Genomic DNA, 12,638 nt, shown 5'->3' with positions numbered 1-12,638 from the left:
TAGGTATATATGTCTAGAGGAGGATAAGGAACAGTTCTATAAGTGCAACTTATTTCAATATTTTTGAAAATAGAACAAAAGCCCACTCTATATGGCGTCACCGCCATCATATCCTCAGGGATTCTACATCGTTTCTCATACGCGTCTATTATAAGTTTACAGTCAGGAGCTGCTTTCAGGCTAGAATTTCATAGTAAAATCTTTTATTATATTTTCGAGTCTGCGTCCAAAAAATGACAGCTGTCCAAAATAAATTGCTACTAAAGAATGATTTTACACAATTTTATACATAACCTATGAAAGTATATTGAAGTTGAAAGAATTGCCAGCAATTTAAGACGAGCTTGTTCTAGGCGTCTTTATTGTCGTATAGACAATCCATAACTCTCAGCAGCAGATGTTATTATGTTTAGTCTACTCATAGAGTAAAACGAGACTAGAATCAGTCTTATGTATAAATAAGGCATTGGTTTATCAATTGTTTAAATTTTAACTTTTATTTTAACTGACAACACAATTTATAATTCACTAAAACTATTAGTCAATATAAAGAAGTATAAAAATTTTCCACATACGTGTATTAAAGCAATCATGTGTAATTAACTTTTTTGTATTATTATTACACCTGTACGTATAATGGATACGAAAGAAATACCGAAGCGCGTCTGTCCGTATCGCGGGCAGTTAACAATGCATCTAACCATCGTCTAAACATCGCGCTAATAGATCCAGTTAGCTGCAAGGCCGGTTGAACTACTGAGGGGAAGCGTTGAATAGAAAACGAAGGTTTATTCATACTTGTTGCTTAAATTGTTCCAAACTTACTGAAGAAATTTATTCGTTTAATTATTAAATACATACACGTGTACACACACTTATTATTTTTATAATTATCAATGAATCATATTGAAGCAAAGAATTACACGATGCTCAACATTATTTATAGGATTTTTGATTCTCCCTTTTTGTTATTTATTTTAAAAATTATTGAATTTGTTACATTAATGAGGTGTTACATAGAAACTAGTGCCGAGCAAAGACTGGTCAGACTAGAGGCACAGGTGTAGCAAAAATTGGCTGTATCGCTACTAGGTGAATGAAACTTTTTGTGATATTCTAGAAGTAAGGCTTTTGCGCTTTTTCCAAACCAACTTGGGATCATTAAGAGTGATGATTTATATAGGTCATGAGAAGAATGCTACAAGAGCTCAATTTGAAAAATTGTAATGGAATAGATCTGAAATATAAAAGCACCTTTCAACTTTTTTATTCATTGCCATAATAACGCGTCTTGCGCTGCCCGCATCCAGCGACTTCCCCCGACCTTGGTCATGTCGTCTGTTCACCCAGTGAGAGGATTTCCCTCGCTGCGTCTACCGGCTTCTGGACTCCACTGGAGAACCTTTCGGCGCGAGCGATTTGTCCCGCCCATTCTACTTCAGACGAGTAATTCTTCGAGCTACGTCGGTGGCTTTGGTTCGTCAGACTTCCATATTTCTGAATCGATCTCGGTGTGAACTCGAAAGAGCTGTAAATATTCTTAGCCCCCTATGTTCTCTGATCAAACGTTTAAAGAACCCACAACAATAACCGTGAGTTTTTTTATATTGTGACCACTTGTACAAATATTCTTAACACAGAAGTGATGTTTTATTGTCATTTAAAAATCAAATATATTCAGTCATCATTCATAGACGTAACATTTTATTGTTTAATAAAATTTTATTGATTGTATGAAGCTTTGAGAGAAATGTTTAACACATAAGTCTGCCAAACATGTACACGTACTAACTATACTAAACTGTCAACAGTTTTTTTGGAGATAGTAAACACTCGGTAGCTGCATCATCAGGATGCTTATTGTTTGTTGGGCTTTTATATGACATTCCACATAAAAATGTTTTCCATAAAAGAGACATTCGTGCTCAGCATTTACGATGTTCAGTACTAATTTTAGCCTTTTACGGCTCGCGTCTATTCGTAGCTGGTGTCGGGGACGTGGAACCTCAAAATGCATACTTAACAGATGATAACTTGTGTTATTTTCTATAATTATCACTTTCCTTTAGATAAACAGGCAGCCAGTTAACAAATTTGTCTTTTATTGTTACAACGTTATTTTAAATGAGAAATATGGTGCTTACATACTAGTGTTGTAAATGTTAACGTACCACTTTGTAATTTTTTAATTTTATTATACATATGTTTTAAATACAAAAACACAAATCAATCAAACCATACGACAATACTTATACGAATAAACATACTGGAAAAACTGCGATTAAATTAACGTATGATTTTACCTATTTTGACCTATATTCGTTTGTAAATTATAACATAAATATATGATGACAACTCTGCTAATAAACATAAGGTAATTTAGTGAGAACCGTTACAGAATTTGAATTAAAGCCGAATAACATACTTCAATCTATACCAGAGTTCCCCAAACTTTTTTGTGTCGTAGACCCCTTGCCATGTTTTTCCGTGTTGGGTAGACCCCCTACTTACCTGATATTGATTTCCTGTAAATTTTTAACTGTAGTGAAGTTTAGTGTTAAAAACTTAAAGTAAAAATACACGTTAATTTATACATTTATTTATTGAATTTAAATTAAAACTACTCAAAATAAAATTTTGTTATCTGTTATGTAAAATAGTATGATGTAAGTAAATAGGTACTATCAGTTTATGTGTTGAGATTCACTATCGTGGACCCCCATTTTCATTTCATGGACTCCCAAATTTTTTTTCGCTGACGTAGACCTCTTGCAGGTTGCCATAGACCCCTAGGGGTCGATCTAGACCACTTTGGGAATCACTGATCTATACAAACTCAAGTGACTGGTTTACCTTTTTTTATTGTTAAAAAAGTATTATATCCTTATAATGAAAATTAAATAACGCTAATACACACATTACTGTTTTGTTATTGACATCTGCTGTTAGTACGGTCCTTGGAGCATCTGCGTGTTACTTCGTGCAAGGTCTCACAAGAGAAGACTGGCTCGAAATGTCACTCAATATAAGTTTAACACTCATGGGTTGCGGTGAGCGTTGAGCCACAGCTAGTCATATTGCTATTATCGTATTATATTTCTTAAAATCATAATTTGTTAAATAAAATTAAGTTTGAAATGAAATGGGCAATTCCAGTCGTAAGGTCCTTACTTCATTTCCTCCAGCGCTGGACATGCATTTCGGCGCCGGAAATACAATCATATTTAATTAATATTCATCGCAGCGTACCAGCGTCGAGTCCATTGCGTCAACGTAATTATAAGTTATGTCCCTTTAAACATTTCTTAATTTGTCCGGTACTTGTGTCGATCCGTCGGTACTCTATTAAAGTAATTTTTCTGATAGTAAGTACAACAGTTTAAAAAAAAAAACGATTTTAAGAAGGACCTTATACATATAAAAATATATATATAGATACAAAAAACACCTCGAGGATGACTCTAAAATAGATGGATGGAATGTATAGAGAAAGATCTAAGGAGTATCGGACGGAAACATCTTGGCAAAGAACGGCGAAGGACAGAGCGAGATGGAACAGGATCGTGGAAGAGACTAAGATCTACAAAGAGTTGTAGTGCCACGTTTAGAAAAAGATAAGTAGTTATTAATGCCTATATGGGCTTCTAGATATCAAAAAGATACCAGTATCCTAATTGTATAATATAATTGTAATTAAACACCTATAATATTTTATTTGAAATCTATGGGGTAGGCGTTACGTTCAGCAGTTCACGTCTTATGACAGTTGATGTCCTTTTTTTACTGAGGATGGACTTCCGCAAGGTAACTCCTGATTCCATTAAATGTCCTATGACAGATATGATGATTATGATGAATAGGAAAAAATATTGTCTTTATCACCGGTGCGTTGTAACTGCACATTATTTTTCATTAAACACAAAATATCCAAGATAAATCACGCACCATGTTGAGGTTGCACGCTTGTGGCACGAGTTATGTGTCGTTAAGAAAAGCTACCAGCTAAATATCTCATTTTTAATCATCATTTTTAATTATTACACTAAATATTGTATACTTTTCTTTATTATTACTAGTATTCATATTCAATAGACATTAGCGTGCGTACCTTTATTTTACATTTACTATTAATGTTTCCATAGTTTTTTTTTGCTCACGTTTTTGCATGTCACACCTGTTTACTAAACTCAGTTATTTTAGCCTCTTCTTAAACTATTTTAAACTAAATTAAATAAAACAATTTTTCAAAAAAATATTGTATACAACGCTGAAAAGTAGATATAATACTTCTACATATAAATGGATATACTATGTATACATTGTGTTTATTTTAATACAATATGTGTTAAAGGTATTCCGTTTTTTAATATTTATGTACATCGTATCTTCAAATCTTTTCTATCAACCGATGGCCGCCCACTTTATCCTTGTCGATAAGTTCACCCAATAATTGTGTGTCTGACGGAAGAAATATCCGATTACGTCAAGGCCTCTGTTTGTATTCCTTTGCCAATGATGTTTTTAGTGTTGATGATAACATTAAAGAAATTATAACTTCTATCTTATTATCGGTGTATTCAGTGCTCATAGCCTTTTACAAAAATAATAATTAAAAAGATGCTATAATAAAAACCAAATGTTGCTAGCAATGTAGGTAAGGAAAAAAGATGATGAATGAAAGAATGTGAAGGATGTAAGGAAAGTGAAAAAGAAATTGTGAAGAAAGGTAGGAGAAAGATTAATAAATATACAAAACTGAAAAAACAATATAACCCAGAATTACACCGTCCCAGTTACCAAAAACGGGGACCATCTACTACATCGATTTTTAATTAAAATTTGCTTATATTGGTTTCTTATCTAGAACATATAACTAAGACTTGATCTAAACTTCGTAATTTTTGACGAAATTGACAATAATTTAAATAAAACTTGAAATTCTATTGTAATTTTTTGTGAATGTCATTGTTCTGTCATATTTTTTTTTATTAACTCATAACCATCAACCTACCAACACACACAAACACACTGAACCGGCAATAGAGGATGTGTCGCCTGGCCGATGCAAACGAATAGCCAGTTTCCGTTACCATAAGCTATCATTAGAACCACACAACAATTACGGTGCTGTAAGCGTTTTCGTCAAGAGCGATACATGTACATACATATGTCTTACAATCGACGAAGCGTCAACGCCGCTTTGATTCAAAACAAGGATATGTTACTTAGAAAATACATGAACACAATTTATTATATTTCAGGGACGATGATGCCGTAAAAGTCTTAGTCTTAGGGCTTGCAGCATTATCAACTCCGAAACAATACTGTACCTAATATAAAGAGTATTTACTAATGTGGTCAAAAAACAAGGTGAAATTGCCATATAAAACCGACGAGGACTACGTTTAAAAAATCAAAGATTTGATGCTTGAAAATCGTCTATTGACCAATAGATCCCTTGCTGATAGTGATGGATTATCATTTGGCCCAGCTCAAACCATTCTGAAGAATATATTGTGTTTCAGTCTCGATTGATTGATGTCGTACTTCATTTTTTCTCTAGACTTTTTTGACAAAAACTCGACTCACATCGCTCCGCAACCACTGTATTTGCCTGATTTGGCTTCGTGCAACTTCGGGCTATTTAATAAATTTAAAAGGCCAAAGCGGGGACGACGTTTTGACACGATTACGGAGATAAAAACCGAATCTATGAAAGTCTTGAAAGCTATACCGGAAAAAGATTATTCTGGAAAAGCGCTGGCAAAAGTGCGTTTTATCCGACAGGAATTACTTTAAAGGGGACGAATTTTATTTAAAAGAATAAATAAAAAAAAAATTATAAACAAAAGCACTTTACATTTTGATCACACTATTACATATATGACGATTGGTTATAAGTGTAAAAGATTTAAAGAGAGAATTTAAAGGTTATTATCAATTAATACATGGTACGCCCTATATAATAATCCATGGTTTCAAAAGTAATAAATAACGTAACCATAATAAAGTAAAATAAAACGTTTTCAAAATTCATTTCGTTCATTTCAAAATTATTTACTATCTGTCCCTACAGACTTGGACTGCCAGGACTTAACGTCGCATTAAAATATAAAAATAAATTCATTTTTTTATTTTAATTAAATGCAGTGACCATTTTAGTGTTAACTTTAAATATTTTTGCTGACAAATGAGCCCTACATTCAACCTTTTAAACTTTAAAGCTTTGTGGCATTCTTCCTAGGGCAGTCTAAGTCCTAAGTGTCTAAGTCCGAAGCAGAAGAGTTTATTAATATTTATACTGATTTAAAACTATGAAAGCAATGTTCAATCAATAAAAAACATCAGCCAATCACAAGTCGAGAAGTATTGCAGAGCGCTCTCTATCGCCCGATATAAATAAAGAATTATATTTCTGTGGAATTCCCCTTTTCGATGCGCTGCTAACGATCACGTAATGCTACAGCTTGCACAACTAAATAAAACCAAACTGTAGATAGGTGAGCCCGAATCCTGTAGTCATGACTTCGAAAAGATTAAGTGCTACATCAATAATCAATCGCCTTGAATGATAATTTGAATAAACATACATTACGACTCGATACCTAACATAACACAAGCATCTCATACGCCTCCTAGAAGTTGACACGACCCGTTTCTTCGTAGATTAGCAACGGTGCTAATCAAGCTGCCACCATCTAGTTTAAATGTTAATATCTTCACGATTATTATTCCGTGCATGTTCATATCGTTTCAAACAAGGTGCTCCTTGCATTCGAATTATTGCTACAGGTTATTAAAATGAATTTCTATTCCAAACTGATCCGCTTTATTTATGATTTATTCTTTCGAGATATGCTAATTTTTCTTCTGAGCAGTTGTAGTTTAGCGGTAGAGGACTGAGACTTTCGATCGTAGGTCGCGGGTTCGATTCCATGGAAACAATCTTACATAATTCACACTTTGCATTAGTTTTGTAGCATTCCCACTGTACATAAAAGAAGTTTCCAGATGATAGGCAGCAGTGTACATGTTAATCTAAAGTTAAATTGTTCGCTTATCATGTAAAGAACTTTTGCAACGAAAAAAAATTGTACCGTCACCAATTTTTTTTCACGTTAGTATGAGAAAAACAACTATACCTGGAACAATCTCTGAAAATGGTGCTTTATGTTAGTAACATATTGTGAGACTGCATTCGTAAATACATAGTTCAAAAAAGGAGTTCAGGAAAGGAAAAAAGGCAAATACATAGTTGTACTTGATTACTTCCGAAAATCAAATTCTGAAAAATAATGGGATTAGACTCCAGCAGCTTAGAAGCATGTAAAGTTCATTCAATTGATTGACGCGAAATTATCAATTATAATATTACGCGCTTTTTAAATTCATCATCACCATGACAGCCGATAGACGCCCACCGTAAGGCATCGGCCTCCCATAAAAATTGCGACAATGACCGGTCCTGACTCTGGTCTGTCAACGACATAGATTTTTCTAATTATTGGCTTAAAATTTCTATTTACTCAATATCATAAACATGATAAATACAATAAATAAAAATTAACTCGTAACATTTTAATTTCGTCTTCGAAATATAAACAAATTCTTCATGGGAGTACACATGCATAAATAACAAAGTTCCACAACATAATTTAAAGTATTTTATTACATAAATATTGTTTTTTATCGCATTCAAGTGTTTTAGTTGGTTGATCGAAATGTGTGGAACTTGGTTCGTTGACTCATTTATTTATTTCTTAATTATATTAATTTATGTTAATTAAACACGAAAATTAGTTAAAAATGAAATTGTTAAATCTGATTTAATAGAGTAACTGTTGGGTTTCTAGCCGGCTCTTGACGGATCAGCGTTGCGAAGCGGTGGTAGCTTGCTTCTTATGATGTTAAAATAATCGACGATTAAAAAATGCATATAAATGTCTACTTGAATAATTATATTTTAAATTTGAATCAATGACTGTACATCAGCTCGTAGCAACATATAGAAACTTATTAGTGAGTTCTTGCATGAGAAGAATATATTCCATAATCAAATTCATAAAAAGAGGTACATATTTGATTCTTATTTAGATATAAATCAATATAATATACGAGCTGTCATAATTGATAATTAGTATCAACTTTGAACAATTTATTGCTATTTTTTTACAAACGAACAGAGCTATTAAATATGTTATCTAGCTTCTGAAACTACCATGACGGCTTTATAGCGTTTTGCGAAGGCAATAAATAGATGTAAAAACTTGAAATCACTCACCGAAACCTGATTAATAGCAAGAACATGTAACTATAAGCATAGTGTTTGCTAAGATAGAAAAAGTTGCCTATAAAGATGTAAGGAATGCTAGTTCCTCATAAAAACGTTTAACTGGAGACGTGTGGACATAGCGGCAATACATTGAATTAATTACACATATTAAGGTAATTAATCCTTTATAGAAACCGGTTAATGAACTCTTCACTACGGAATTGTGAGTTCTTTACACATTTTTATTAATAAAAAATGAAAAAACATTTATGGAATACCCGTAATTGAACATCCTTTATTGTACACGTGTACAAACTTTTTAATAATATCTATCTAAATTAAAATTAAATGCAAAATGATGTACAAACTTGAAGACGGCTCGACAAATTCACGAGGGACGTTCTCAAAAATTGACTAACATGAAATTAGGAAAAATAAAACCTCTGATTTTCCCTTACGTGATTAATACTTTATTTATTAAATCAGCAAGTCAAACGTCAATCATATCAAAGAGGTATTAACGATATAATCAATAAAAAATCCTAAAATACGTTACAATTAAAATATAACCACATTATTACTAAAATCAAAAACGTACGAAATACAAACTATTTTTTTTCCGTAACTGTTGCTTAGTTATGAACTGCCATTTAATTTTTTTATTGAACTGCGACAGGTGAAAAATTTTGGCAGCACGAGTTCTGTTGCCGTCAGGGAAATATAATTAAAAACTTTCTTGTTACTCCTAACCATAGTTCAGAATGAATGTACTTCGAACAAAATCTTATAGTAAACTTGATAAAATATCTAAATAAAAATAGTTAAGCTTCGAAACGAACTAAATATTTTAAAACAGGTTTATTTGTCGTTAATATTCAAATTGTTTTTAGCGACCGATCGAATATGATGATCCTTTGCTTATATAGTATTAATTAAAAATGTCAATCTCAAAGTTCTAAATCTGCGTGGGTAGCAACAACAGACGCCAAAACTTATATGTATGTTTCCATACATATGTAAACCATTTTAGGTTTGAATATAATTCTAAAAAGTCAATTGGTAACTTTGTCTGGAGAAACATTTGAATATTCAACTTTTGATTTTATAAGATGTGTCTCTCTACGACTTCGTTATAAAATTAATAATTGTAGAGTAAATAAATATTTTGTTACCGCCTGATTGTTATAAGTTAGTTGTTGGCTTTAGTAGGCGGGTATGAATTGCAACTCACCGGCTTCACAGAAAAAGTTGTCGCGTGAACCGCTCGAGTGATTTCTTTACGTGTTGTTACTTTTCTGAAACTGGTGTATCGGAAATATGTTTTAATTACCGAAATTATATTAGGAATATCCGCAAATCTGACATCACTTTTGTGTATATATATATATATATATATATATATATATATATATATATATATATATATATATATATATAAGGAAGTAAGTTGTGCCAACCTAAGATAAAGCCTCGATTGGCAGGCAGTTTTTTGATTGAAGTTTAGTATTACGGTACGCAGAAGAATGGAATAGATAAAGGATGAACTATACAAGACTGTGTTCCGGGAACCGATTCCCGTCCTATGATCCCAGGTCTAAGTCCTCTACTGCTAAACTATCATTGAAGCACCTATGTTCACCACAAAATACTTAAAAGTAACTTTTATTTAATGAGTATTTTTCACATAAATCTAAGGTGTTATGAAATAATAGGAATTTATATATCACTATATTCTACAGTGAAATTTATGATTAGTCAAGCGCTATTGAGCAAACGGTAAGCAAATATTACGGTACGATTCGGTCATTGCAGTAATATGCACAGCAGATTTAACTGGAAGGAAAGGCCAACGAGGTTGTGTCATCGTACAGTGATTGATGATCATGATTATAACAGGTGTAGCGATTCTTCGTATTTGTACCAGGAAATCATAGCACGGGGATTCCTTATTCAACTTAAAAACAATCAATTCAATAGTTAAAAAATATAGGCCGAATAATATAAGTTTAATTTTAAATGTTAGGCAGATGGCGTTAAAATAACTAAAAGCTGACATTGTTTTAAGCTTTCGAAAGCAATTTATTTTAATTAAAAGGACATTATTTATTAATTTTTTCCATTTATATTTTGCCTATGGTACAAATTTATTTTCACAATTTTATTATTTGCATTCTCACCTATTTTCTTTCTCAAAGCCATTTATTCATTCATTTTTATACTTCACAAATTTCAAGGCATTTGTGAAGTATAAAAATTCCTTTCATTTTTTTACTAATCGTTTTATTCATCACTTCATTTTTGCCACCTACCCACCAGAATACTACAGATTAACATTTTGTTTTGTTTTGCTTTATTATTATTTCTTTATTTGCTTTATTCTTACATTTACATTCCTTTATAATTTAATTCTTACTTTCTACATATATCAAATATTTAAGTATATATCTTGACTAGTCTTATACACTCGTTTTTTACCTCCTTGTTCCTTCAATGATGTTTTCCTTCCTTTAATGTCGATATATAGAAAAAAAAACCACGTGATATTCAAGTGTGCACAGCGGCAATCAGTCAATGTGGACTTGTTGTGTATATATATATATATATATATTACATACATACGTCAGATTGATTTGATAAATATCATAATGGTTTCCTTTCAAACAACAACATTGTATTACTTAATTCACTTGTACGCTAAATCTGAATTTCTTTCATTATAACGTGATATGAAATTTCGACCAGTCGTTGTTCTTTGTTTGAAAATAGCCCGTAAAGAACTTCCAACGTCGAAATTGCATATGCAATCGCTGAATTAGACTTGCAAATTATGCGAGGCGACGGTAAATTTAAATTTAGAACACAACAGGGATATACAAAAATTGTTTTACAATATTTTTGTATGTCTATTACATAAAACAAAAAACAAAACTTAATAATGTACTTACGGAAATAAAAAAGCTCGTGGTTTAAATAAATCTTTAATAACATTTATGCGCGTTTAGCGGGTAGTTGGAAAGTACCACCCGTGCACGTATTTGTGAAATTCAAAGACGACGGTAGCATTACTAGCGGCTTCTGAATTCAAATCCTCATTCGAATTTAAATTCGAACGCGCGACAATCATTTCAAACAAAGTATTGTAGCCGTAGCGGCCAGCAATACGAAGCGTTCTAAATCTAAATGATCGCTACAAATGAGTAATATGTATCGCGTTAATTTCCATCGATTCATAAAAAATACCCACTGACTATCATAATTGATGTCGATATCATTGGCACGTCGATTATGTTACTCATTAAGATAATGGGGTAATAAAACAATAATCTAATTTAAGAGGAAAAGAAATGATTATCCAAAGGAGTAGAAATAAAAACAATAATGGTTGAAAATTTAGAGGATCGTCGTTTTAGCCCATAGACGCCTACTGGAACCAATAAACCTTCTCCAAAGATATTTATGAAGGAATATACCATTATCGCAACTCTTTCCAGGTGGTTTGCTGATCGCAGTGTGGTATTACGGTACGCAGAGGACGCTCCAGGGAATGCCCTGGAAACTTGTTGAACACTGTGAATTATATACGATTGTAACTCAGTAATCAAAACTCTGTCAAGTTCTCTATTGCTGGGCTACCATTGCTCAATTATGTTTCAAAAATAAAAAAAAAATTGTTTATACTCTTACTGCCTTAACTGTAATTCTAAGGCTTTGAACAAAGGACTTTGGACATCTTAGGAAACAATACAATACAAATTAACCAGTATTTATAAATATGTCGACATAACTACATTGTAGAATCGCATAATTGTTGAAAATTGCTTATTGTAGGGTAGATAAATATTTTGTATATCCCTTTATTGTTATAAAGTAATTATTGAGGGTGGACTTGTAAATTGCTTGTAGGTGTGCACCCATCATATCAAACCAATGGCATAAAGGAAGAGAATTCTCTCGGTGTCCTTAGATACTCTTGGTATGCTGTTACTTAAATATAATACTCTCTCTGTGTTGTATTGGAAGTTAGTTGTTCCCAGAATTGTTCATCAGAAGAAGCCGATGGAGCCGAAAAATTCTCTAGTAGCGACCACGTGTCGGTAGACGCGGTGTTTAGGTCCCCCAGTAGGTGGACCGAGGACATAGTCAAGATCAGGGGAAGGTGGTTGCGGGAAACGCAAGACAAGTCATCAAGGCGATTTTTGGGACAAGCCTATGCCTTGGAATGAGCGTCTATTGACAGACATGGTGATGATGATGCAAATCAAGTTAACAATGTCAGAGATAATACTGACATTACACTTCTTACAATACTACTGAAGCAATTTCTCTTACATCTATAAACTAAACGAATTAATTGCACTATATCAAC

The sequence above is a fragment of the Battus philenor genome, unplaced genomic scaffold, assembly GCF_028537555.1.
Source record: "Battus philenor isolate CCGP_79_NKW_IND1 unplaced genomic scaffold, ilBatPhil1.0.hap1 SCAF_27, whole genome shotgun sequence".
Classification (NCBI taxonomy): domain Eukaryota; kingdom Metazoa; phylum Arthropoda; class Insecta; order Lepidoptera; family Papilionidae; genus Battus; species Battus philenor.
The sequence above is the reverse complement of the archived record's forward strand: the minus strand, read 5'-3'. Positions refer to the sequence as shown.